The sequence below is a fragment of the Tenrec ecaudatus genome, chromosome 1, assembly GCF_050624435.1.
Source record: "Tenrec ecaudatus isolate mTenEca1 chromosome 1, mTenEca1.hap1, whole genome shotgun sequence".
Taxonomy (NCBI): Eukaryota; Metazoa; Chordata; class Mammalia; order Afrosoricida; family Tenrecidae; genus Tenrec; species Tenrec ecaudatus.
In genome coordinates, this window is record NC_134530.1 from 321,956,220 (window position 1) to 321,980,519 (window position 24,300).

Here is a 24,300-nt window from a genome sequence, read left to right on the forward strand (position 1 = left end):
CCTTCTGATACTGATCATAGATTGTTCCCCCGGAGAGGAGCTCAGGGACATCTGAGGTGGCGTCACCATCCTAACTCTAGTACCTGCTCATCTTGTTAGATATGTGCCTCTCGCTCGTACCTGTCCTTCCTGTTATGGATGTGAATGGCGTGGCCTGAAGGCCCAGTGATTATATAAGCCAGTTGGAGAATACATTAGCTCTCTCTCGGTCCTGGCTTCATGGAAGAGGTGAGCAGCCTAAACTTTTTGTCTGTCTCTTTCTCTTCAATTGCACACTCGCTCCACAGGACCCTCTCTGTTCTAAAACTGGACCTTACTAAAGAGGAGCAAATCTCCCCACTCCTTAAGGGTGGGGCCGCCAAGAGGACCATATGGAAAGGGTACCAGGGTCAAAGCTAACAACTTCATCCAGGTAATCAAGGGCAATGCAATTTGAACCTCAACATCTATTGTCTTGCTCCTAAAAACCCATAACCCAAGTCTAATCATGAGAAAAACATCGGGCAAATTCTAGTAGAGGGGCATTCTATAATATTCTACCTGGCCAGTGGTCCTTAAACCTGCTACAGACAGAAAAAAGAAAGAAAAATCAGAGGTACTGGTAAAAGCCAAAAAAAAAAAAACCTAAGAAGATACGATTGTAGTATTCGGCATAGCTTCCTGGAAAAAAAAAAAGGCACTGGGGAGAAATCAAGTGAAGAAATGGTATGGAGGTCACATCTGACATACTCTAGCTACAGTTGGGTGGAGAATTCACTCCATACCCGGCTATGATTTCTATTAGAGGTCAGACATGTCTCTACCCACCCATATGCTTTACCAACCATCTCTCCTGAGGTGCACAGTCTGCTCTGCTAGGTTTGACAATCTGTTGCAATGACCACACAACTCACAAACAAAATTCATCATTAGGGGGCTTAGTCGGGAAGCTGACAGGGTATGAAACGTTAAGGATGCAGTTCTTTCATCTGCAGTGCTTCTCAGCCTTGCTGGCAGGATTCTCCCTCTAGTCCTCAGCCTTTCAGCCATGGTGTCCCCTAGCTTCTACCCTACTGGAGCAAGGGTTGCAAAGTTCCTTTGGTGCTAATAAATGCACAAAGGGCGCCCAATCTGCAAGCCAGCCTCCTGCCCAAAGGTACTCAGTTGTGCTCTTTCCATGGGCTAAGAAGCCGGCCACTCTGTCTCAAGGTGTCCACACTGTACCTTGCTTGTCTCCCCACACAGGAACCTTAGATCTATTTTACTCTTGGAGCTTCATCCTTGATGATCATGAGAATCGTTGTTCTGCTTTTGAAATGGCTAGTTTTAAACCCAGTGGAATACCAAAACTAATCAATGCCCTCTATCTGAGTTTCACACACACTATTTGCATGGTTCCACACAATCATTGAAGAAGTAGGGCCAGCATGCTCCTTGTAGGCAAGGATGGTGTCTTAGGGTTGACTAAAGAAACAAATTCATAGACACATGTCTATATATAAGAGCAATTGAATGTTAAGAAAACACCCCAGTCCAGATCAAGTCCACAAGTCCGGTATTAGCCCATATGTCTGATATCAATCTATAAAGTCCTCTTCAGACTCACGCAGCACATGCAATGACGCTGAATGCAGGAAGATCACAGGCCAGTGGGTGGGAAGTCTTGTGGATCCAGTGGTGTTAGAAGCATCTCAACACTGCCAGGGGTTTCCACATGGTTCCTTCAGCTCTGGGGCTCTAGTGTAGCTCCAAGTGTCTTCTCAACAGGAATGGCTTGCAGGGAGTATATCTGTGTCCTGCCTCCAGCGAGTTATTATCTTCTTAGCACTTCCAAATGAGGTCATCAAGCTGCGTCCTGCTTGACAGGCTAAACCCCATCCCTTCACTCTTAAGTCTCCAATTGACCACAGATTATGTAACTACCACCGACGGTGAGACTTCATCTCACATACTTTGGACGTTGTCAGAGAAGAACAATCCCTGGAGAAGAGCATCATGTTTGGTAAATTAGAGGGGCAGCGAACAAGAAGACCCTCCGCAAATGGAGGGACACAGTGGCTGCAACAATGGACTCAAACATGAGAGCAATTGTGAGGGTGGTGCAGGCCCAAGTGGTGTTTCCTTCTGCTGTGCAGGGAGTCGCTCAGAGTCAGGACTGTGTCTAGAGGAGCCACACCAAGTAACTTCACCTCACCACACTACGAAATCTCAACCATGAACTCCAAAAAGAAGTGTTCTCTGATTCCCCACCCACTGTCCCTCTAGATGTTTTTCACTATGCTAGTTCCCTCTCCAAAAGTCTAGTTTATTTTCCATGGTGATGGGTTTTATGTTTAACTTGCCAATTCAACGCTCCACTCATGTCTCATCTATTCTTCCTTGAAGGAGTCCTGCCTGGTTGCTTAATGGGTTAAGTGCTAGACTGCTAACTGCAAGGTCAGCAGTTTGAAATCTACTGACCGATCCAAGGGTGAACGTTGATACTTTTTTTCCCTCCCTTAAATATTTATTGTCAGTCGCAAAAATATTTTTAAATTCAATAAAAAAATATTTACAGTCTCAAAAACCCAAAGGGGGTCACTCTGAGTCAGAATGGATTAGATGGCAGTATGTGACTTTTCCATCGCCCCCAATTTGGTACAATGTTTTGCATATGAAAGGTTCTTAGATGTATGTCCAATTTAATGCTTTTACTTTTCTGGAAAATAGCTAGTGTGGGATTCACCTACTTTTTGTATTTCTAATTTGCTCTTTAGTTAACATTCATAGAAGATAAAGGATCCTAGACACACAACATCAGGATGCCTTTCGATTCAGCCAATCCGTAAAAACATGAAACCAGGATGCAGGCAAGCACAGCAGGCAGGGAGTGTTCCAAATCAGTTGGAAATGGACTCATCTGAACAGAGAGAGCCTTTTCTCTTTGGGACATTAAACCGTGACCTCAGGGGGAGGGTGCCTATGCTCAGGAGTCCCTGAGCCTGCTCAGTGGGATTTGGAATTAAAGTGCTTTTACTGCTGGCTATGTCCTGCCGCAATGAGTTGTATATAACCCATGCTGTGTACTCACAGTAGCACCATAGCATCTTTTATAATTGGTTAGGGCAATACCACCACTACGATGCCTTTTCTTCTTTAATTGTCTGCCTGACTTTCATATGATCACACTCTAAAATTTAAAATCATTTGCCTAGTGCAGAGTCTAGAGAAGAATACCAGAGCTCAGAAATATCTTAATGAGCTAATTTATCTAGGTGAGGCTCACTAGGCTTGGCTGGATATGTCAGTTCCTAGACATTATAGGATAGCTAAAGAGTCCTGCATAAGAAAGGAGTCTGCATAAGAAAGCCAGTATTGGCTCGTGAAAAATGACAACAAATATGAAAACCTATGGACAACAAATGTGTTTGTTTAATTATAAACACCCTTTTAAAAAAGAGGTCAAAGAGTCAAGGGAAACCCCTAAGAGGGGTGAAAAGCAAACAAACAAACTGAAAAAGTTGAGCACACATTGGGAGGAGGGCTAGCCCATTTCTAACCAAATACTATGTGAATGCAAAGCCAAGGTCACTCACCTACAATTGAATTGGAATTGCGACCTCCACATACAACGGAGATGCTTGGAAGGCTCTACCTTCAAAACAGAAAGGTAGTGAAACTAAAACCATGCCCTGGCATAAGTGATACTAAAAAAACTAAACTCATTGCCAGTGAGTCGATTCCAATTAATAATCCCCATCACAGGCTTTCGGGGCTGTAAAAATCTGTGGGAGCAGCCTCATCTTTCTCCCATGCAGCAGCAAACCGTCCACTTTGCCGTTAGCAATCCCACTCCTACCCTGCAGCGCTACAGGGCTCATCGGAGATGGGTTGCTCTTGTGTGTACCCGGGCTGCACTTGTGGGAAAGAGGAATGGGAAGAGTTCCCCTTGTGAATGTCCAACTCTGCACCTACATCTGCTAGGAGTTGACTGTCTTCCTTTAGCGTGTATCCAAAACTCCAATGCTAAGAAATTCATAGAACTAGTGATCCCAGAGTGGTCGTACCCCAGGACACTCAGACAACTCAAGTCCAAAATCTCGCTGATGGAAAACACCCTTGAACCAGGCTCTTAATCAAAATTTTCAAACCAAAGAGAACACCTGGGGGGGAGGGGGGCAGTGAAATTGGCCCTGAGGTGGTGGTATCGTTGAAGGGTAGATTAAAGACAATGCATGCAAGGGCTCACCTCTTCCTGGAGACCCGAACCAGAGAGGGAGCGAATGTATTCTCTCCCAGGCTTATAGAATCTCCAGCATGAAAGCCACACCATACACATGTAACAGGAAGGGATATGCTAGGGACATACACATAACAGGAAGGTACATTGTGGGGTACCAGCCCCCACAATCAAATGGGCCCAAAGGCCAGTGGGTAATTGAAGGGTGAAATTAGAGACATCAGACAAGATAAGGCATGCAATTGCTCACCTCTGGATGGCCATGATGTCGGCAGCCAGGTCTGCTCAGAGAACCGGGAATATAGTTCTAACTATGGCTTATATACACTTAGGGGCATGCAAGCCCCCTAATTACATCGTAACAGGAAGGCGTTGTACAATAAGCATACGTCCAACAGGGGACGAGCTAGGGGTGTACACACATACATGTGACAAGAAGGGCGGACTCTAAAGTCAAAATGGCAGCCTAAGCTTGACCCTCCTTGGGTTGGCTAGACTGTCTTTAGGCTCTCCTTCAGGCGAATAGTACACTATCCTTTTCAGCAGGAAGTGGGCCACACCTAGGGTGGGACAGGCAATAGGGTCTGATTGCTCTAGATGCTTGATAACTCTCAGGGAGATAACCACTTAGCTGTTGATTTCCAAGTGTCTCGTCATTGACCATGTGTTGGCAAGCAGCATCTTAGGCTTGGCATATCATATGGGACGACAACCTGGGGAATAACTGTTCTGTATCCCACCGTGCATATGTAACAAGACAGGGATGTTCTAGAGTTAAGATGTAGTCTTAACCTTGGTCATTTCTGAGCTGGCTTAGCCTTAAGTGCCCCTGAGCTCTTTGCCAGGGGGACAATCTCTGATCTTTATCAGAAGGGAGTGGGCCATATGTAGGGTGGAGAGGGCTGATTTCTCTTGATGCCAGACAGCCTTCAGGCAAATAGCCTTCAGTTAACCATATGGTAGCAACCATGTGTTTGCCAGCAGCATCTTAAAATTGGCATTATTACAGGGGGCGGGGTGTGGTCATTGTGGGGAATAACTTTTTCGTTAGAAGAATGTACCCGGGATGCACCTCCAATGCCGCCCTCCACCAGAATCTTCCTCCCAGACTCCTTAAAGATGAGCGTAAAGAATTTGTCTGCATACCCTTTCTTCCTGTTAGGTTTCTGGAGTGATTTATACCTGGGTTCTTGCTTCATGCTGAAAGAATTCACGCGGCACAAGCACTTCTGTAAATCCAAGTGACTTTGATGAGGAAAGGGGAGGTTTCAGGTATTCACAGGAAATCCCAGGGGCCAAGAGCAGGAAATCCCAAAGGAGCGCCCTGAGAGGGAGCTCAGGCCTGAGCGGAACGTGTGCACCCCTCCCCTGCCCTCTGATTTGCAGGAGTTCACCTGAACAAGAGTAAAAGAGAGGTGTCTCGTGGGGAGTGAAAGATGCCTGGCCGCCTTTTCCCAGGCTCTTATCTCTCCGGCAGGGAGAGGCATGGTTGAAGGCATTGGCTGACCTCATTGGCTGAGTTTAAGCACACCTGGGGGCAGTATAAACAATAGGGAGGAGAAAAGAACTGGACAGATGGTTCTGCTTCTGGGGACATGGGAGAAGGGGAGGCCAGGAGAGGAAGTGGGTATTAGCAAACCCAGGGACAAGGGAGCAACAGTGATCTAAAATCTATGGCGAGGATGCCTGGTGGGGCTTGATCAAGGGCAATGTAACCGGGAAGAATTGCTGAGACCTGAATGAAGGCCGAACATGATAGTGGGACAAGAAGAAAGTAAAAGGAAATAGAGGAAAGAACTAGGAAGCAAAGGACATTTATAGGGGTCTAAATACAGACATGTACATATGTAAATGTACTTATATATCTATGTACAAATATATGTTAAGTATCAAGGTAGCAAAAAGACATTGGACCTCTACTCAAGTCCTCCCTCAATGCAAGAACACTTTGTTCTTTGTTCTATTAACCTGGCATTCTGGGATACTCACCTTCCTGACACGATCACTGAAGACAAAATGGGTGCACAGAAAATGTGGTGAAGAAAGCTGATAATGCCCAGCTATCAGAAGATATAGCTTCTGGGGTCTTAAAAGCTTGAAGATAAATAAGAGGCCATCTGGCTGAGAAGCAACAAAGCCCCCAAGGAAGAAGCACACCAGCCTGTGTGATCATGAGGTGTCAATGGGATCAGGTATCAGGCATCAAAGACCCAGAACAAAAAATCTTATCAATGTGACTGAGGGGGAGTTCAGAGTGGAGACCCAAAGCCCATCGTAGACAATTGGACATCCCCTTACAGAAGGGTCACAAGGAAGAGATGAGCCGGTCAGGGTGCAGTATAGCACGAATGAGACATACAACTTTCCTCTAGTTCCTAAATGCTTCCTCCCCCCACTGTCATGATCCCAACTCCACCTTACAAATCTGGCTAGACCAGAGGATGTCCACTGGTAGAGATAGGAACAGGAAACACAGGGAATCCAGGACAGATAAACCCACCAGGAGGGAATGGGGGAGGTGGGGGGGAGAAAGGGGGAACCAAGCACAATGATCTACATATAACCCCTCTCAGAGGGACAGACAACAGAAAAGTGGGTGAAAGGTGACATGACATCAGGCAGCGTAGGACATGAAAAAAATAATAATTTATAAATTATCAATGGTTTGTGAGGGAGGAAGGGAAGGGGAAAAATGAAGAGCTGAAAAATGAAAGAAAATATTTTGAAAATGATGATGGCAACAAATGTACAAATGTGCTTGGCACAATGGATGGATTGTAATAAGAGCAGTATGAACCCCCAATAAAGTGATTAATAAATAAATAGATAAATAAATAAACCTTCCCCCAAATCACAAAAACTTATAAATAAAAAAGTTTTTAAAACCACACCTGGGTGACATGTGGCTTGGCCTATTCTGTGCGCCCAGGTGGACTTCCCACCTGGGCCTGGGGGGCTTATGTCTGAGCATACTCAGTTTGGTCTTTCCATAGGTGTACAATGAGTGCCTGATTTCTCTGGAGCCCCTTTGTTGTGGCCCTATGTAGGCATCTGGGGAGACAATCCCCCTTAGGCCCTATTCTGGCCACCTAACATTCCAATTCTCAGTTTCCCACAAACACCAGCAAGGAGAGCCAGTAGATACAATAAATAATACCGGGCTTGGATCGTCAAGAACTAAGATGACAACACTGTTGGATAAGAAATATCAGAGAACGATGTCTTTGGGAAAAGAAAGAGAACCTGAAAAAAAATGAGCGCTAATATTCTTTCAAGTTAAAAACTCAAAGGCTACATTAAGAGCAGAATCGATACCAAGGAAGAGGCACAGAAATGAAGAGATTTAAAGACCGTATGCACAACATTGCATAAAGAGGAAGATGTGAGGTCAAGAGACAGGAAAGAGAAAGTGAACAGATCAGCTGTACCCCTGCATGGCAGAGGAGAGATGTGCACAAAGACGGGCCAGGGCGCGGGCAAAGGCAGTACTGTTAAAGCATTTCCAGAACTGACGACTATCTGAGTCCTCGGGTCCAGGAAGCACAGTAAGAGGTCGGATGAATAAAAAGCCATCAACCCTTGCATGCCGTAGCGAAAACTGCAGAACTACAGATGAATGGGTTCAAATAACCTTGAACACACAAAATAAATAGGCCTACGCTGCTACCTGTGTAGGACAATTCGATCTACAATAGCATCACTTCAACATTCAGAAGGGGGATAACCACTCTCGGGCAAACAAGTTCAGTTTCCAGGTAGTCACTCACTCAGGGATGTGGGAAAGATGGTCAGGTGTTAGACCAAGACTGAGTTTATCACCCCACCCACCCCTTCCCCTCTAACAGGTGTTTAAGGAAGTACTGCAGTCAAAAGGAAATGAGAAGAAGGTGAGAGGCAAGTGATCAACGGATAGGTTAATCTAAGCAAGCATCAGCACATGAAATGTGTGGAGGGGTACAGAAATATGTTGGAACTAAAACCAAGTCAACAGTGAGTGGACAATGGGGGTGAAAGTGGGCTAAGGTGCTTGTCAGTCGCTGCCAGGAGTCAGTGGTGACCCAGAGGACCCCCTGTGGGTTCCCAGACTGTGACTGTTTACCGCAGCAGAAAGTCCAGTCTTGCCCCTTCGGACCTTCTGGTGGTTTCGAATCTTGTGTCTGGATCGCAGCCCCGTGCGTAACCACTACGCTGCCAGGACTCCCTATGTTCTATGCACCCGTTATAAGCTGGAAAGATGTAAAGCGAAGAAGCAGTCATCATTAATTTTTCTGGGGAAAATGTTTCTAGACCCACAAAATAACCTATCAAACCACACCAGATGATATCAAAGAAAAACCAAAAACCCTACGCTCACGCTAACGTGCAGCGTGGGCAGACACAGGTCAAAGTTATGGCGCTTGCTGCTGAGAGGCTGAGCGTTGCCTCATAGCTGGAGCCTGCAGAGCCACGCTCGGAGGGCGACAGCTCCCTCCGAGGAAGATGCTCGTTTCGCCTTCTCTTTTTGTGAAAGTGAAAGCCCTCTTTGACTTCCTTTCAGTCAGTTGGTGCAAACAGGGATGAAGGTAGGCCGCTCAGTAAAGCAAAGTGAACTTGTGAAGAACGAGGAACAACACCTGTATGGATCTGGCCTACTCTTGTTAAACTGTAGAAGTGACCTCTCTAACCCAAGCTCACTGCCACTGAGTCCATTCCGACGCAAAACCACCCTATAGGACAGGGCAGAACTGCCCCCGTGGGTGTCTGAGACTGTGATTTTTTACAGGAGTAGAAAACCTCATCTGTCACCTGCAGAGCAGCTAGCTGGTGGTGTTGAACCACTGACCTTAAAATTAGCAACCCGATTTGTAGCCATTATGCCACCATGACTCCTATAAGTAACCACTGAAGTAGCGGTTACACCAGTAGAGAGGGAGAAAGAATTAAAAAGACAATTATTTTTTAACTCCATTAGAAGGTGAGCAAAAGGGGGACCTGTGCAGAACATAGCAGTGTAAACAGAATGTATTGACTAAGGGAGTCACAAATGTAAATCCATAATCAAGAGTACATGCAAATAGGCTAAACTCGCTATTTGTAATGCCTCAAAGATGTTTGCTCTTTTTTTCCTCCAAAGACAATGCTCCAAGACATCTATTTCCTCGTAGTAAAATAAATTTTATGGGAAATAAATTTGTTATGAAGAAACTCATTTACAAGAAAGAAAGAAAGAAAATGCTCCTGATGGCACGAGGGTGGGGAAGGATAGGAAGCCAGGTGCTCTAGGTGCTGAGCAGGGACCAGGGCTGGGTCTCAGTCCACATTGAATTCACAGGTATTCTTCCTGTACCTGTACTCTCTGTGCCAAGTTGGAGAATTTGCTGGTCCGATTTCTCTGGAGAATAACCCTCAGGACTCTTGGAGTTGGGTGGCAGGGGCAGGGGCCCCACTGCGCAGAATAGCCCCACCCCCGCCCGCCTGTGACTCCTTGTTTTCAGCCACTCCCCAAAAGAAAGATGAATTTGTCTGTCCATCAAGATTTATAGCCCCAGAATCCCTATACTAGGTCACTATGAGTCAGAAGCCACTCGATGGCAATGGGTTTGGTTTGGGTTGGCCATTGTGTACTGGTCAGTTCATCTCACAGTTCAGTGCCAATCTAAAGGCTCTTCCGTGACTGCCTGAAGAAATCTGAGCAGAGCTAACTAGAGGCAGGTTGGGACTGACACATCCAGTTTATTCTACGTAAGGCATCAGAGGCAATGTAACCTCATGGAAAACACTGGGTCAGAACTTGGCTGCAATACTTGACATCTGGGTGAACTTGGAAAGAGAAAACCATACTAAAGACCGCCTAGGAGGTTGTGAAAATTAAGTGATATGCGACCTGTAGAGTATGTAGTATTGAGCCTGGCACACTGTACAATTTCAGTACCTGCTAGTGTCCCCACGTGTCCTCCAGGCCTTTGCCGTCCTGCAGTTGCCAATCCTTTGTTGCCATTAGCAGGAGAGAAATAGGAGATGCCTGTTAACAAGGACAAACAAGGTATTTTTAAAAATTGCTCAGTAAAACACCATAAATTATGTAAAACAAAAGACAAAACCCAGCCCAGGGATTTGATCCAGGTCCCATAAATTCTATCACGAAGTCACAAAAGACTGAGTTTGAGTAAGTAGCTTAAACTCTAAGTCTGTATGTAAGATGCCTCGGTTCTCTACAATAAAAGACAATAGCAACTCCCTCATCAAAGGTTGTGTAATGAGCTTTTTAAGTGGGTTTCAATAAAATTCGTGTAATAAATGAATGAATCAATGAATGATCAGGTGCCACTCTTGGTTTCTCCTCATCCAACGCAAAGAAAAGTGAAGAAATAGAAAATTCAAGGAAACAATTGGCTCAAAGGACTAATAGACCGCTTGGACCTCAGCTTCCACCACCCTGAGACCAGAAGAACTAGATGGTGCCTGGCTGCCACTACCAACTGCTCTGAAAAGGATTTCATACACAGCGGTTCTCAACCTGGGGGTCACGACCCCTTTGGGGGTCAAACGACCCTTTCACAGGGGTCACTTGATTCACAACAGTAGCAAAATTATAGTTATGCAGTAGCAACAAAAATAATTTTACCGTTGTGGGGGCACCACAATATGAGGAACTGTATTAAAGGGTCTCAGCATTAGAGAGGTTGAGAACCACTGCATTAGAAGGTCCTGGATAGGATGGGAGAAAATCATGGGCGAGAACTCAAAATAATAATACCACTCTCACTAATTGGATAGAGCCTGATGGAACCCCCCTAGCCCATCTCCCACCAACCCCTGCCCCCCACCCCCCAGACTATGGTCCGTCCTTCAGTTCTGGACCTGAACTCATTCGTGCCTCAACTTTCAGTCAAACAATAGACAGGTCTGTAAGGTATGCAGGAGCCCCTGAGAATTAATTATCTGTTTGAGATCAGAAGGACAGCCTTTGCTCAGGGATAAAGCTCAGAGGGGAGGTAGGGATAGGGAAGAAAAACGGAGGGAGATAACAGAGAACTCAGGAAGGAAGTGGAAAGGATGCTGCCCAATGTGGAGACTTCGATGACCCAAATCCAAAGGTGATTGAATTGTTCAATGGAGCACCGATTTGTTCTGTAAAGCTTAACTCAAATCACAATACTTGTTTTTTAAAGAATGAACTGATAACCATGTGGAAATAAGAATTCCCAACTACACAAACCACCCCGGAGATGTAAGTCATTTGCCAAAGTATCTAAAACCAAGCAAGTACTGAGGAAAACACAGCTTTTCCGTGAAGGGGTCAAGTGTCCTGAAGAGTCCGGTCCATCCAGGCTGTTGTCAGGTCTGCAGGACTCAGCAAGGAACAGTGAGCAGCCAGCATGGCCCTTCTCCGCTCGCTCCCGCTCAGAGAAACACCTGTCACCTGCCCTGACCACTTTCTCACCCCCGAGGAAACACTGGTCCCCACTTCCGGTTTAAGAAAGACCAAGTAGAGCGGACATTTACAGGACAAGTTGAAGAAATAACTCACCAATCAGTCTTGGTACTCTCCTAGGAGAGCTTTATAGCTGCTTCCAACCTATGAAGCCTGTGATTTCTTTGACCCTTAATCTACCTCTATATCAACCTTTGGGGGTGGGGTGAGGGGAATTTCCTTTATTTACAGCATCAAGCATGGTGCTCCACAGATAGTTCATATCTGTAATATTTCCCAATTAGTTTCAAGACCTACTGGTGCTTAATCACCTTTCAGGAGTAAAATGTTATATTTCTCCATCTCTTAAGCCTAGATGAGATATTCAGTGTCAAGTTATGTTCTTGAAATCAAGGCCGTAATTACTGGGGCTGCTTAGGGTCTAGTTCACATCTCTGTTCTGGCTCCCTCCCTCCCTCCTTCCCTTGTCATGGCCTTTGCTTTGTTATTTAATGTGGAGTCTGACTCTGATGTCATAATAACACATGCTTTGCTCCTGAGGCAGGTCAATGAACATAGCAAGCACCTGTAAACATCAACAGCCATCCGGTGGGGGACCCTTCTGATCATTGCCGGAAGACGACTTTCAATTGGTGAGTCTGCCGTCCTTGTCTAAGACTTCAGCCTTTAAGAGCTCCACTTTAGCTCAGCGCTCGGTGCCATTTTGGAATCAAATGTTGCTGCTGCGACTCTTGCTGTGACTGTCGTTGCTTGGTACATATCCGGGTCCCTGGAGTCAGCTCAGGCTCCGGACAACCTCACGACAGCATTGCCCAATCCTTCCTCGTCTTCCTAGGCGTTGGTCACTTGAGCCCATGGTGGCAGCTCTACCCATTCTTAGTCCCTTCCGATGGAGGCAGCTCATCACCCAGCTCTCTGACAGGCAATATCCGGTTGGGATCCTCACTGTTGGGGCTCCATTGGCTCATTTCAGGACAACATTGGTTGCCATGTGTGTCCTACCTAGCCATATTTACTTTAAAGAAGGTGAACCCTGGGCCTCAAATTAATGAGGAAGATGTAAAACAACAAATCAAACAAATCAGGGCACGCAAATGTTTTCCTTGCTTTGCAATTTATCCTCCAGGGAAAGGTACAGATGCATATATATGAGAGCAATATTAGGAAGGCATACATGATTATATATTCATTGTTTAGGTCTGTCCTTCCAATCCTTGAAAAACTGGGGTATTTGTACACACTGATGATTCCTTTTTTTTTCTTTAATCATTTTATTCGGGGCTCTTACCACTCTTATCACAATCCATTCATCCATCCATCCATCCATCCACTGTGTCAAGCGTATTTGTACATTTATTGCCTTCATCATTCTCAAAACATTTCCTTTCTACTTGAGCCCTTGGTATAAGCTCTTCATTTTTACCCCTCTCTCCCCATCCCCCCCTCCCACATGAACCCTTGATAATTTATAAATTATGATTACTTTGTCATGTCTTACACTGTCTGATGTCTCCCTTCACCCACATCTTTGTTGACATCCCCCAGGGAGGGGGTTATATGTAGATCCTTGTAATTGGTTCCCCCTTTGACCCCACCATCCCTTTACTCTCCTGGTATTGCCACTCTCACCACTGGTCCTGAGGAATTTATCTGTCCTGGCTTCTCTGTGTTTCCAGTTCCTATCTGTGTCAGTGTACATCCTCTGTTGTAGCCCGATTTGTAAGGAAGCATTGGGATCATAATAATGGGGTGAGGGTGGGGGTGAAGCATTAAAGAACTAGAGGAAAGTTGTATGACCCATCATTGCTACACTGCACCCTGACGGGCTCATCTCCTCACTGCAACCCTTTTGTAAGGGGATGTCCAATTGTGTACAGATGGGCTTTGGTCTCAACTCCTCACTCCCCCTCATTCACAAGGATATGATTTTTTGTTCTTTGATACCTGATACCTGATCCCATCAACAACTTGTAATCACACAGGCTGGTGTATTTCTTCCATGTGGGCTTTGTTGTTCCTGAGCTAGATGGCCGCTTGCTTACCTTCAATCCTTTAAGACCCCAGACGCTATATCTTTTGATAGCCGGGCACCATCAGCTTTCTTCACCACATTTGCTTATGTACACATTTGTCTCCAGCAATTGTGTTGGGAAGGTGAGCATCATGGAATGCCAGTGTAACAGAACAAAGTGTTCTTGCATTGAGGGAGTATTTGAGTGGAGGCCCAATGTCCATCTAATACCTTAATATTAAACCTATAAGTATATGCACATAGATCTATTTCCCCATCCTCATATATAAATATATTTACATATGTACATTCCTGTATTTAGACCTCTAGAAATGCCTTTTGCCTCCTAGTTCTTAGTTCTATTTCCTTTTACTTGCCTCTTGTCCCACTATCCTGCTCAGCCTTCATTAGGTTTTCACTAATTCCTCTCGGTTACATTGCCTTTGATCAGGCCCTACCAGGCCCCTTACACCCTCCTCGCCACTGATTTTACATCACTTGTTCCCTTGTCCCTGGGTTTGTTAACACCGTTTCCTTTTCCCCCAAGCCCCCTCCCCCATGTCTCCCCAGTACTGTCAGTTTTGTTGTTTTCTCCTCCAGATTGTTTATCCAGCCTATCTTATCTAGATAGACCTGAAGAGATAATAATATGACCCAAAAAAGACAGAGCAACACAAAGCAACAAAACAAAACAACAACAACAAAAACCAACCAATGACAAAAAACATGAAAAGCCTGTAAATAGTTCAAGGTCTATTTGTTGGCCTTTAAGAGTGTTTTCAGATCGAGTCTGATGGGGTGCCACGCCCTGGCCTCAAATTCTATTTTTGGTACTCCCTCAGGACTTCCTTGCTCTGCTCCTTTTGCTGTTCTGTTGCATGCCCTTAGTGTTTTGCCTCTGTGTGGTGGGGTCAGATCGGGTGTCTCCAGTGTTGTCCCCTGTAGGGCTATGGGCCAGTGAGGGATGTCATGTCTCATAGTGAGGCCGGCCATATGGTCCTCTCTGTGGATTGGCTGCTCTGAGCGGGATATCGTCCTCTAGCTTGGTAGGCCAGGATGTGCTCCACTCTCTCTTCCTCTCCCTTCATTGACTCTGGTGTGCTCTGATCATACATGTCCCTCTCCCTGAGCTGTAGCTTCAGTGCTGCCCTCTGAAATAAAGTCTTCTGGGGGCAGGGTTGGCAGTCTATGTAGTTGGGATTGGGGCCGGCCCCTCAGACTTCTCTACTTGTTCCCTGCCTCATGCCAGTATGGAGGACCGGTTGAAGTCTGTTCCCTTTTCCCCTGTGAAGATATAAACAATGCCCTCACCTTGGGTGGGTTAGTGCTCTGTTTCCCTGCTACCATTTTTGTTGTTGTTGTTTTTCTTTCCCCGCCCCCTCCTTTTTAGTTGGCTACCGTATGTATCCCTGGATTTGGTCTGGCCCCCACATACTACCTGGACCTCACCCCAGGAATGTTTGTATGTAGTAGCTTTTTCCTATGCCCCTTTTACATTTTTTAAAAACTTACCTTGGTGGACTCATGTTTTACTTGTCATTTTGTGCTTGGCTTATTTCACTTAGCATGATTTCCTCCAGTTCTTCCCATATAGTGATGTGCTTCATGCGTTCATCATTGCTTTTTAGCTATGCGTAGTACTCCATGGCATGTATGTACCATAGTGTTTTAATCCACTCCTCAGTTGATGGAAATTTGGGTCGTTTCCAACTCCTTGCAATTGTGAACTGTACCACGATGAACATTGGAGCACAGATGTCTGGCCATGGTTTCTTTCTTGCCTCTTCTGGTAGGGGGATTGCTGGGTCATATAGTAGCTCAATTCCAACTGTTTTAGATATCGCCAAATCGATTTCCATAGTGGCTGTACATACCTATGGGTCCTCCAGCAGTGGATGAGAGTTCCTATCTCACCACAGTCCCTCCAACACTTGTTATTTTCTGATTTTTTTGGTTGGACTATCTTTGAGAGTGTTAGGTGATATCTCATTGTTCTTTTAATTTGCATTTCTCTTATGGCTAATAATAGGGAACATTTTCTCATAGGTTTATTGGCCATTCAGATTTCTGCCCTTGTGAAACTTCTGTTCAGGTCCTTTGCCCATCCCCTCAGTGGGCAATTAGTTTTTTTTATCTTTGGAAGCTAGCAGAGTATTCTAGATTTTAGTAATAAGTCCTTTGTCTGATGTGTTATTGCTAAAGATGTTTTCCCAGTCTGTGGGCTCTCTTATTACTCTCTTGGTGAATTCTTTCAAAATACAAGGGTGTTTTATCTTCAGTATATCTCACTTGTCAATTTGTGACTCATCTGTATTTGTGTCCTTCCCTATTTCTGATAGTCTATGTATTCCCTGCGCCAAAGTTCTCAGGTTTGTCCCAATTCCCTCATTGATGGCCCTAATAGTTTGGGATTTAACTTCAAGGTCTGTGATCCACCTTGAGTTTATTCTTGTGCATGGAGTGAGAGATATGGGTTTAACTTCATTTTTCTGCAGCTAGATATCCATTTTTTCCAGCACCACTTGTTGAAGAGGGCATCTGCTTCCCATTTAATATTTTTTGGGTTCTTATCAAAGATTGGTTGTCTGTATGCTGATGACTTTATTTCTGGGTTTTCAGTTCTTTTCCATTTGTCTGAGTATCTTTCATACCAGTACCACACTGTTTGGACCACTGTGGCTGTATAATAGGTGCTAAAGTCAGGTAAAGCAAGCTCTCCCACTCTGTCCTTCTTCTTGAGGAGTTCTTTGTTAATTCTGGGCTTCTTCCCTCTCCATATGAAGTTGGTAATAAGTTTTCCCAATTCATTGAAGAATGATGATGGTATTTGAATGGGGGTAGCCTTAAAATTATATCGTGCATGGGCAGAACTGACACCTTTACTATATTGAGTTTTCCATTCCTTGTACATGGGATATTCTTCCATTTGTTGAGGTCACTCCTGGTTTCTTGTTATAGTGTTCTGTAGTCTTCCTCATATCAATCTTTTGTTCTTTTAGTCAGGTCTATCCCTAGATATTTCAATTTGTGCTTGGCTATTAGGAAAGGTACCACCTTTTTGATCTCCTCTTCTGTGGTCTTATCCAATGTATATAGCAGTCCAATGGACTTCTGTTTGTTGATCTTTTATCCTGCCACTATGTCATGCTCCTCTATTGCTTCCAGTATTCCCCTTGTGGAGCTTTTGGGATTTTCCATGTATAAAATCATATGCTCTGCAAATAATGATAGTTTCACCTCTTCCTTCTCTGGGCAAATCCCTTTGATGTCTTTATTTTACCTTATGTTGTTAGCTAAAACCTCCAATATGATGTTAAATAAGAGTGGGGACAAGGGGCATCCTTGTCTGGTCCCTTTTTTCAGTGGTATTTGTGTTAGTCTTTTCTCCATTGACTACCACATTGGCTGTTGGTTTTTCATATATAGCTTGTATTTTCTTGAAGAATTTCCTTCCATTCCTATGTTCTTGAGTGTTTTAAACAGGAATTGGTGTTGGATGTTGTCGAATGCTTTTCCTGCATCTATCGATATTATCATGTGGTTCTTATAGTTTTTTATGTCAATGTGGCAAATGATACTAATGGTCTTTCATATGTTGAGCCATCCCTGCATCCATGGTATGACCCACTTGGTCATAGTTAATTATTTGTTTTACATACTTTTGTATTCTATTGGCCAGTATTTTGCAAAGGATTTTTTTTTGCATCGATGTTCATTAAGGATATTGGGCTGTAGTTTTCAATTCTTGTGGAATCCCTGCCCAATTTTGGCATCAGAATTACACTAGTTTCATAGAAGGAGTTCAGGAGTTTGCCATCTTTTTCTATGTTCTGGAAGAGTTTGTGTAGGATTGGTGTCAGTTCTTCCCTGAATGCTTGGTAGAATTCCCCAGTGAAGCCATTTGGTACAGGGGATTTTTTTGTTGGTAATCCCTTAATAAACTTGTCTCTTTCTTCTATTGCTATGGGTCTGTTGTGATTCTTGATGTCCCTCGGGGATAGTCTAGGGAGGGATTATTTTTCCAAGAATTTGTCCATGTCTTCCAAGTTGTTGAATTCATTGGAGTGCAGTCCTTCGTGGTATTGTGCAATTATCCTTTTGATTTCATTAGGGTCTGTTGTAATGTCCCCTCTTTCATCCTTCATCCTTGCTATTGAAATTTGTTCCTTCTTTTCTTCAATTTGGTTTGTCAGTGGTCTATTCTGTTTATCCTTTCAAACAACCAAATTTTAGCAGCATTAATTTTTCTATAGTTTTCTTATATTCTCTCTCCAGAGTCTCAGCCCTGATTTTTATTATTTATTTTTGAGGTAGTTAATTTATTGTGCCAACCTGGCTGATAGACATATGTGGGGTTAATTGAAGGGCCAAGGGATAAATGGCTCAGTGAACCTTGCCTTTCGAGTTCTCAGGTCTCTTGCTTTGTGATGGTCGGATCAGGGTGCAGCTGCCTTAGCCAGTTCCTTGCTTCAACTGGCAAGGCTCACTTCCTACAAGATATTTCTACGGAAAAGCCACATGAACCTACCCCGATGCATCCCTGGGTGCTGGAGCACCTGTGTGGAGGCCCCTGCCAGCTCTGAGGTGTTTACACTTTCACTGACTCTGCTTTCCTCTTGCAGTCGGCATCATTGCGTCTATTTTGTGAGATGGAGGAGGACTTTGTGGATTGGTGTTGGACATATGGGTTAATGGGTTAATGTTGGACTTGTGGGTTTGGGCAGCAGTGGGTTGGGATGTTTTCTTGAGGCGCACTTAACCTTTATATAAAACTCTCTTATACATGAGTTTTTGTGGATTTATTTCTCTAAAGTACCCAGACTAACATATTATGGTACCTTGGGAGTGGGGTACTGGAGAAATAAATCATAGAATGGACAGTAGATGTTCGTTTGACCTGTCCCTCATGGTCATTTTTCACCTTTGTCTAGGCAGATGTCAGATAAAGCCACACTGTTTAGTGGAAGTGGGAGAGATGCAGCAATAAAGAGACTGGTTGAGTTTGACCACTGGCACCTGTGGACTTAGTTTACAGGGGGAAAAAAGAGAAGATGAGAGTGGGTTAACTGGTCTAAAGTTCATGGCCTAGAATGAGGGGGCTAGGCTTGTTGAGTATTGGTGAGAGCCCATGGTCTAAAGGCAAGGCAACTAATGGGCACCCTGTGGAGGCTGAGTGAGGCAGCCCACATTGAGTTGACCAGAACCCAACCAGATGGAGATTTTTGAGCCTGTGAACTGGTACGTATTGTTGCTGACTTTATGGATGGCCTGTCTGGATTTGACTTTGCATATAGATGCAGACTTCACAAGGTTCCAACTGGAATGAACACTCTTCATGTCGAAAAATATGATTGTCTCCTCAGAGCACTGGGTTGATGTAAGTTGGCAGTATATAAATTGGATACTCAAAATTGGGGGACTAGGGCATGAAGTGGTTGGCTTACAAACTTTCATAGGTGGGGAAACATTCACAGGGTTATAGGATTAAGGTGTAGGTGTTACTTAATTTCAATCATGAAGCTAAATAATTATATACAGGTGCCAGGTTGGCAAGGGGTGGATTGAGGTAGTTTTAGTTTATTGTGCCAACCTGGCCACTAAACACATGTGGGGTTAATTGAAGGGTGAAGGGGATAAATGGTTAAGTGAGCCTTGCCTTTTGAGTTCTCAGGTCTCTTGCTTTGTGATGGTTGGATCAGGGTGCAGTTGCCTTATCCAGTTCCCTGCTTCAGCTGGCAAGGCTCACTTCCTACAAGACATCCCTGAGGAGAAGCTTCATGGACCTACCCCGATGCATCCCTGAATGCTGGAGCACCTGTTTGGAGAACCCTGCCAGCGCTGAGGTGTTTACACCTTCACTGACTCAGCTTTCCTCCTGTAGTTGGCATCATTGTGTCTGTTTTATGAGATGAAGGAGGACTTTGTGGATTGATGTTGGACATGTGGGTTAATGCATTAATGTTGGACTTGTGGGCTTGGACAGCAGTGGGTTGGGATGTTTTCTTGATGCACACTTAACCTTTATATAAAACTCTCTCTTATGCATGAGTTTCTGTGCATTTGTTTCTCTAAAGTACCCAGATTAACACACTTTTCTTTGGCTATTAGTAGGATTGTCCTGTTGACGCTGCTCTAGTTGTAAATTTTGTGCCAGCATATCAATCGTAAATCTCTCTTCCTTTTTCATGTGTGTATATATTGCTATCAAACTTCCTCTGATAACTGCCTTTGCTGTGTCCCACAAGTTTTGGTATATTGTGTTCTCATTCTCGTTGATTTCTAGAAATTTCCTAATTTCATCTCTGATCTGGGCCAGTATGCACTCCTTTTGCAATAGAGTTATTTATCTTCCAATTGTTTGCTGGTGTTTTCTTCATCTTTCTTTTGTTGACTTTGAGCCTTATAGCACAGTGGTCAGAGAGATTGGTTTGTATATCAATGTGCTTAAATTTATGTAGCTTCTCCTTATGCCCCAGCATGTGGTCTGTCTTTGAATATGTGCCATGTGGGCTTGAAAAGAATGTGAATTAATTTTTATATTTGGTTGAAAAGCTCTGTAAATATCTATCAGGTCAGATTGTCTAATTGTAGTGTTTAGATCTCTAACCTCATTGTTGAGTTTCCTTTCCTGTGATCTCTTTCTCAGAAAGTGGTATATTGAAGTCACCTACTATAATTGTTGAATCTGTGATTTCTTTTTTCATCTTTTGGAGTGTTTGGTTGATGTAGTCAGTGGATCTCTCGTTTGGGAAATCTATCTTTAAAATACTTAGTTGTTCTTTGTCTAACATTCCCTTGAGCATTATATAGTGTCCTTCCTTATCTCTTTTTATGGTTTGCACTTTGAGGTCAATTTTATCTGAGATTAGCATTGCAATCCCTGCTTTCTTGAATAGCTGTTTGCTTGGTATATCTTTGATTCTGAGGCTACTTTTGTCTGTAGTTTTGTAATGTATCTCATGTAGGCAGCAGATTGATTGGTTGCGTTTTCAAAGTCAGTCTGCTAGCTCAGTCTTTTAATGCCTGAGTTCAGTCCATTGATATTCAGGACTATTCTCTCCATCTGTGGACTCTGTGATATCATCTTATACCTTTTGTGTCCAGTGTTTTCCTACCTCCCTTTCTTATCAGTGTGTTGTGCATGTGTGTGTACATGTGTGTGTGGTTCATCCTTGACTTCTTTCCACCCTTAAGCCAATGCTATCTTGGGGGCTGTCTTCTCTTTGTTACCCTCTGGGTGGGGTTGTTCTATGTGACGATCTCCTATTTATGATTGGTGAGTATTGTTCTTTTGCCCATACTGAGTCAGCAAGGGTCTTTTGTAGGGATGGGTTTCTTCTAATGGATTCTTTGAGTTTTTCCTTGTCTGGGAAGACTCTTACTTCTCCATATGTCTTAACAGATAATTTGGCTGGATAGAGTATTCTTGGATTTGCGTTGTTTTCCTTCAATTTTTGGAATATGTTACTCCACTCTCTTCTCTTCTTCATAATGTCTGCTGATAGGTCTGAGCATATGTGTATGTTGAAACCTTTATATGTGATTGCGTGCTTTTCCCTAGCTGCTCTGATGGTTTTCTCCTTTTCCTCAAAGTTGGATAGGTTAACTATTATGTGCCTTGGTGAATTCCTCTTGGGATTCAGTCTAGCTGGTGTTCTTTCAGTCTCCTGAATGGTTGCCTGGTTTTTATTCATTAAGCTGGGGAAGTTTTCCTCCAAGAATTCTCTCACTATTGTTGCAGATAACTTCTTTGTTATGTCTTCCTCCGGTATTCCAATTATTCTGATGTTGTTCCTCTTCATAGTGAGTTGATGATTCTTTTAAGTAGCAAGCAGTATTAAGGACTCTGGGAAGAATTTTTGTGTTTGACAAAGAATGAAGATATTCTGTGGGTGATTTCTTCCTGGAGCACAGACAAGCCAATGGGAGAGGAAATTGGGATAAGAGATAGATAATAGATAGACACAGGAACATCACTCCGGCTTCCACGTCATATTCCCTTTGAAGGATGGATACAGGATTCCATATTAGGTTTGGTTTTCTTCAATTGGTCTTGAAGTGGACATTACCCACTAATAGAGGAGGGAAAAAAGGGAGAGAGAACAGAGAATATGGGAAAGAAAAGGGGCACTCCAAAAAAAAAAAAAAAACAAGAGAAAGGATGACTTGAACTGAGTACAGAAAGACAATGTTAGGAGTTTATAAAAAATATACATTTTTAGTTTCCATCAATGGTGCACTGATGATGCAGTGATAGCATGCTCTTCGTCCCTGGGGTAGGCCTGGACCACTTATTTACAGCCACCTCTCATTTGTCAGTAGGGGCTTCCTTGTTGCTATGGTGCTGAACAGACTTCAATGGAGCTTCCAGACTAAGAAACACTAGGAAGAAAGGCTTGGGGATCAACTTCTGAAAACACTGTGGATCACACAGTTCAGTTCCTCAACTGACCACAAGAAACACTGGGCAGTATCTCCTTCCTTGAGGAAAGGATTCTATTGAGTCAGAGGTGACTCTACAACAACTAACAACCATAGGTTCACTCCTACGGTGGGTTGACTGACTTAGTAGATCTAGGTGGAGCTTGAGGGTCTGTTTTGGGGGGTTATGTTTTGTTTTCAATGTCTCCCTTTGACCAGTTCCTGGAGAAGGACATCATGTTTGGTAGGGGGTTAGCAAAAAAGAGAGAAAGATCTTCAATGAGATAGATTGACCCAATGGCTACAACAATGGGCTCCAATATAATAACAAAAATCATGAGGAGAGTATGGGACTAGGTAGTGCTTCATTCTGTTGTGCATTCCATCCCTCCCAGTGAGTCAGAAGTGACTCCCCAGTGGCAAACAACTTCTGTTTCGGATGCCAAATCTGTGAAGGACTGGGGGAAAGCAAAGATTCATGCTTAAACAACTACAGATTTACATTTTTTCATGTTGCACATTGAGTGGTCCTCAGCCCACTGGCCAATTGAGTCGACACTGACTCGCAGTGACCATAGAGAACACAGTAGAACCGCTCCCTAGGATTTCTGCTTCTTTTTGAACACTTGTATTGACACATAATTCACTGATTTAAATATAGTCAAAAGAGCTGCACAGTCATCACCACAATCCATTGGAGACCACTTTCAGTATTCTTGTACTCATTATCCTCCCTGCCATAACATATTAATAGAGTTACTGTCTCTATAAGTTTACTTATCCTGGATTTCTTTTATCTTTTTTTTTTATGGGGTTGTCCGGAAAACACAGAAAACCTGCTAGACAAATTCTAAAAGAGCTGTAACACTGATTTCATATAAAGAAATTATATACATGTACATATATTTCTGCAAAATGTTTTAATTGTAGAATGCGCCATAAACATTTTTTTTAATTTCATGCACTGGGTGAAAATCCCCTACTGAAACACAGAGTGCTGTAGTTGGGTCAAAAAACTATTGGTCTCTAGAAGGATGCCTAAAGCCAAGTGTCAGCATAAGGTTAAAGCACAGAGCCTGGCAAATGTCTGCTAGGGAAATGCAAGAAAGAAGCGAGCAGAGTTGATAGTGTTCTAATCAGTCACAACATTAAGTGAAGGTCAAGGGTACTACACATATGGAATGTCTTCAAAGCCTTTTTGTTGGGCCCTACAGCCACCCCGAAATTCCCTTGACTCTCTAGAGTGGAAGGGATTCTGTAAGTTTTTGCATCCACATAAAGCCCCCCAATTTCTGTTTGGATTTTTCTCCTCATCCTCCACCCTTGCCATCTCATTGGACTCTCTTATCATTTCCTCATTGCTCAAATGCGTATCATGAATGGCTTCCTTATACTCCTTGAGGTTCTCAGCAGCCCTTTATTGGTTTTTCTTTTTGCTCTTCTGGGAACATCATCCTGAGCTGGGCACTTGGCTGCAGCCTGGTTTCACCTGCTGGCTTTTCTTCTTTGGGCTTCCCCTCACCCTCCGTCTTTCCCTTTGGCACTTCCTCATCTGCCTTTCCCTCATTTCCTAACTTTCCCTTGCCTTCTGTTCCTAATGTTTCCTTGCTTTATTCCTAACTTTCCCTTGTCTTCTGTTCCTAACTTTTCCTTGTCTCCCATTCCTAACTTTCCTTTGCCTTCTCTTCCTAACTTTTCCTTGTCTCCCATTCCTAACTTTCCTTTGCCTTCTCTTCCTAACTTTTCCTTGCCTTCTGAATTGTCCACTGTTCCTAATTTTACCTTGCCTTCTATTCCTCATTTTCTTTGTCACCTGTTCCTAATTTTTCCTTGTTTTCTGGAGAGCCGGTGGCTCCTGGCTTTTCCTTAGTCGGTGGCAATTCTTCGTTTTCCACCTTTTCTTGGTTTTCACGCTTTCCTTCATTTTCAGTGTTACGTTTTTCCATGTTGAGATTGTCCTTTTCCTGTCCTGCAGGGCTTCTGGACAGGCTTCTCCTCTTTCTCTAGCATGGAATGCTTGGGTAACAGACGCACAGAGCTCCGTGTTCCATCCCCCTCGCAGCGTTCTGCAAGTGTTCTGCAATCAAGAGGGGCCTCACACTGACCTGGAGGAACCTGAAGCAACAGTAAAGAGCTCAGGGGCCTGAACAGAAAGCTCCTTGCAGGACTGCTGGAAGGACCAGCGGGCGCGGGGAGCCAAAAATATATACTTTTTATAAACAGCAGCAACAAATAAAACACAGAAGAACTTCAGGA

The 24,300-nt window shown here is 43.8% G+C and overlaps 1 non-coding gene and 1 pseudogene across 1 annotated transcript; both read right to left on the reverse strand.

Moving 5' to 3' along the window:
* Positions 1-22,853: 22,853 nt before the first annotated feature.
* Positions 22,854-22,914, reverse strand: LOC142438326 (U7 small nuclear RNA). Its single transcript, XR_012782723.1, has one exon. It is a non-coding gene; the product is annotated as a U7 small nuclear RNA (small nuclear RNA).
* A 298-nt stretch (positions 22,915-23,212) lies between these two features.
* Positions 23,213-23,990, reverse strand: LOC142437657 (transcription elongation factor A protein-like 4; annotated as a pseudogene).
* Positions 23,991-24,300: the final 310 nt, after the last annotated feature.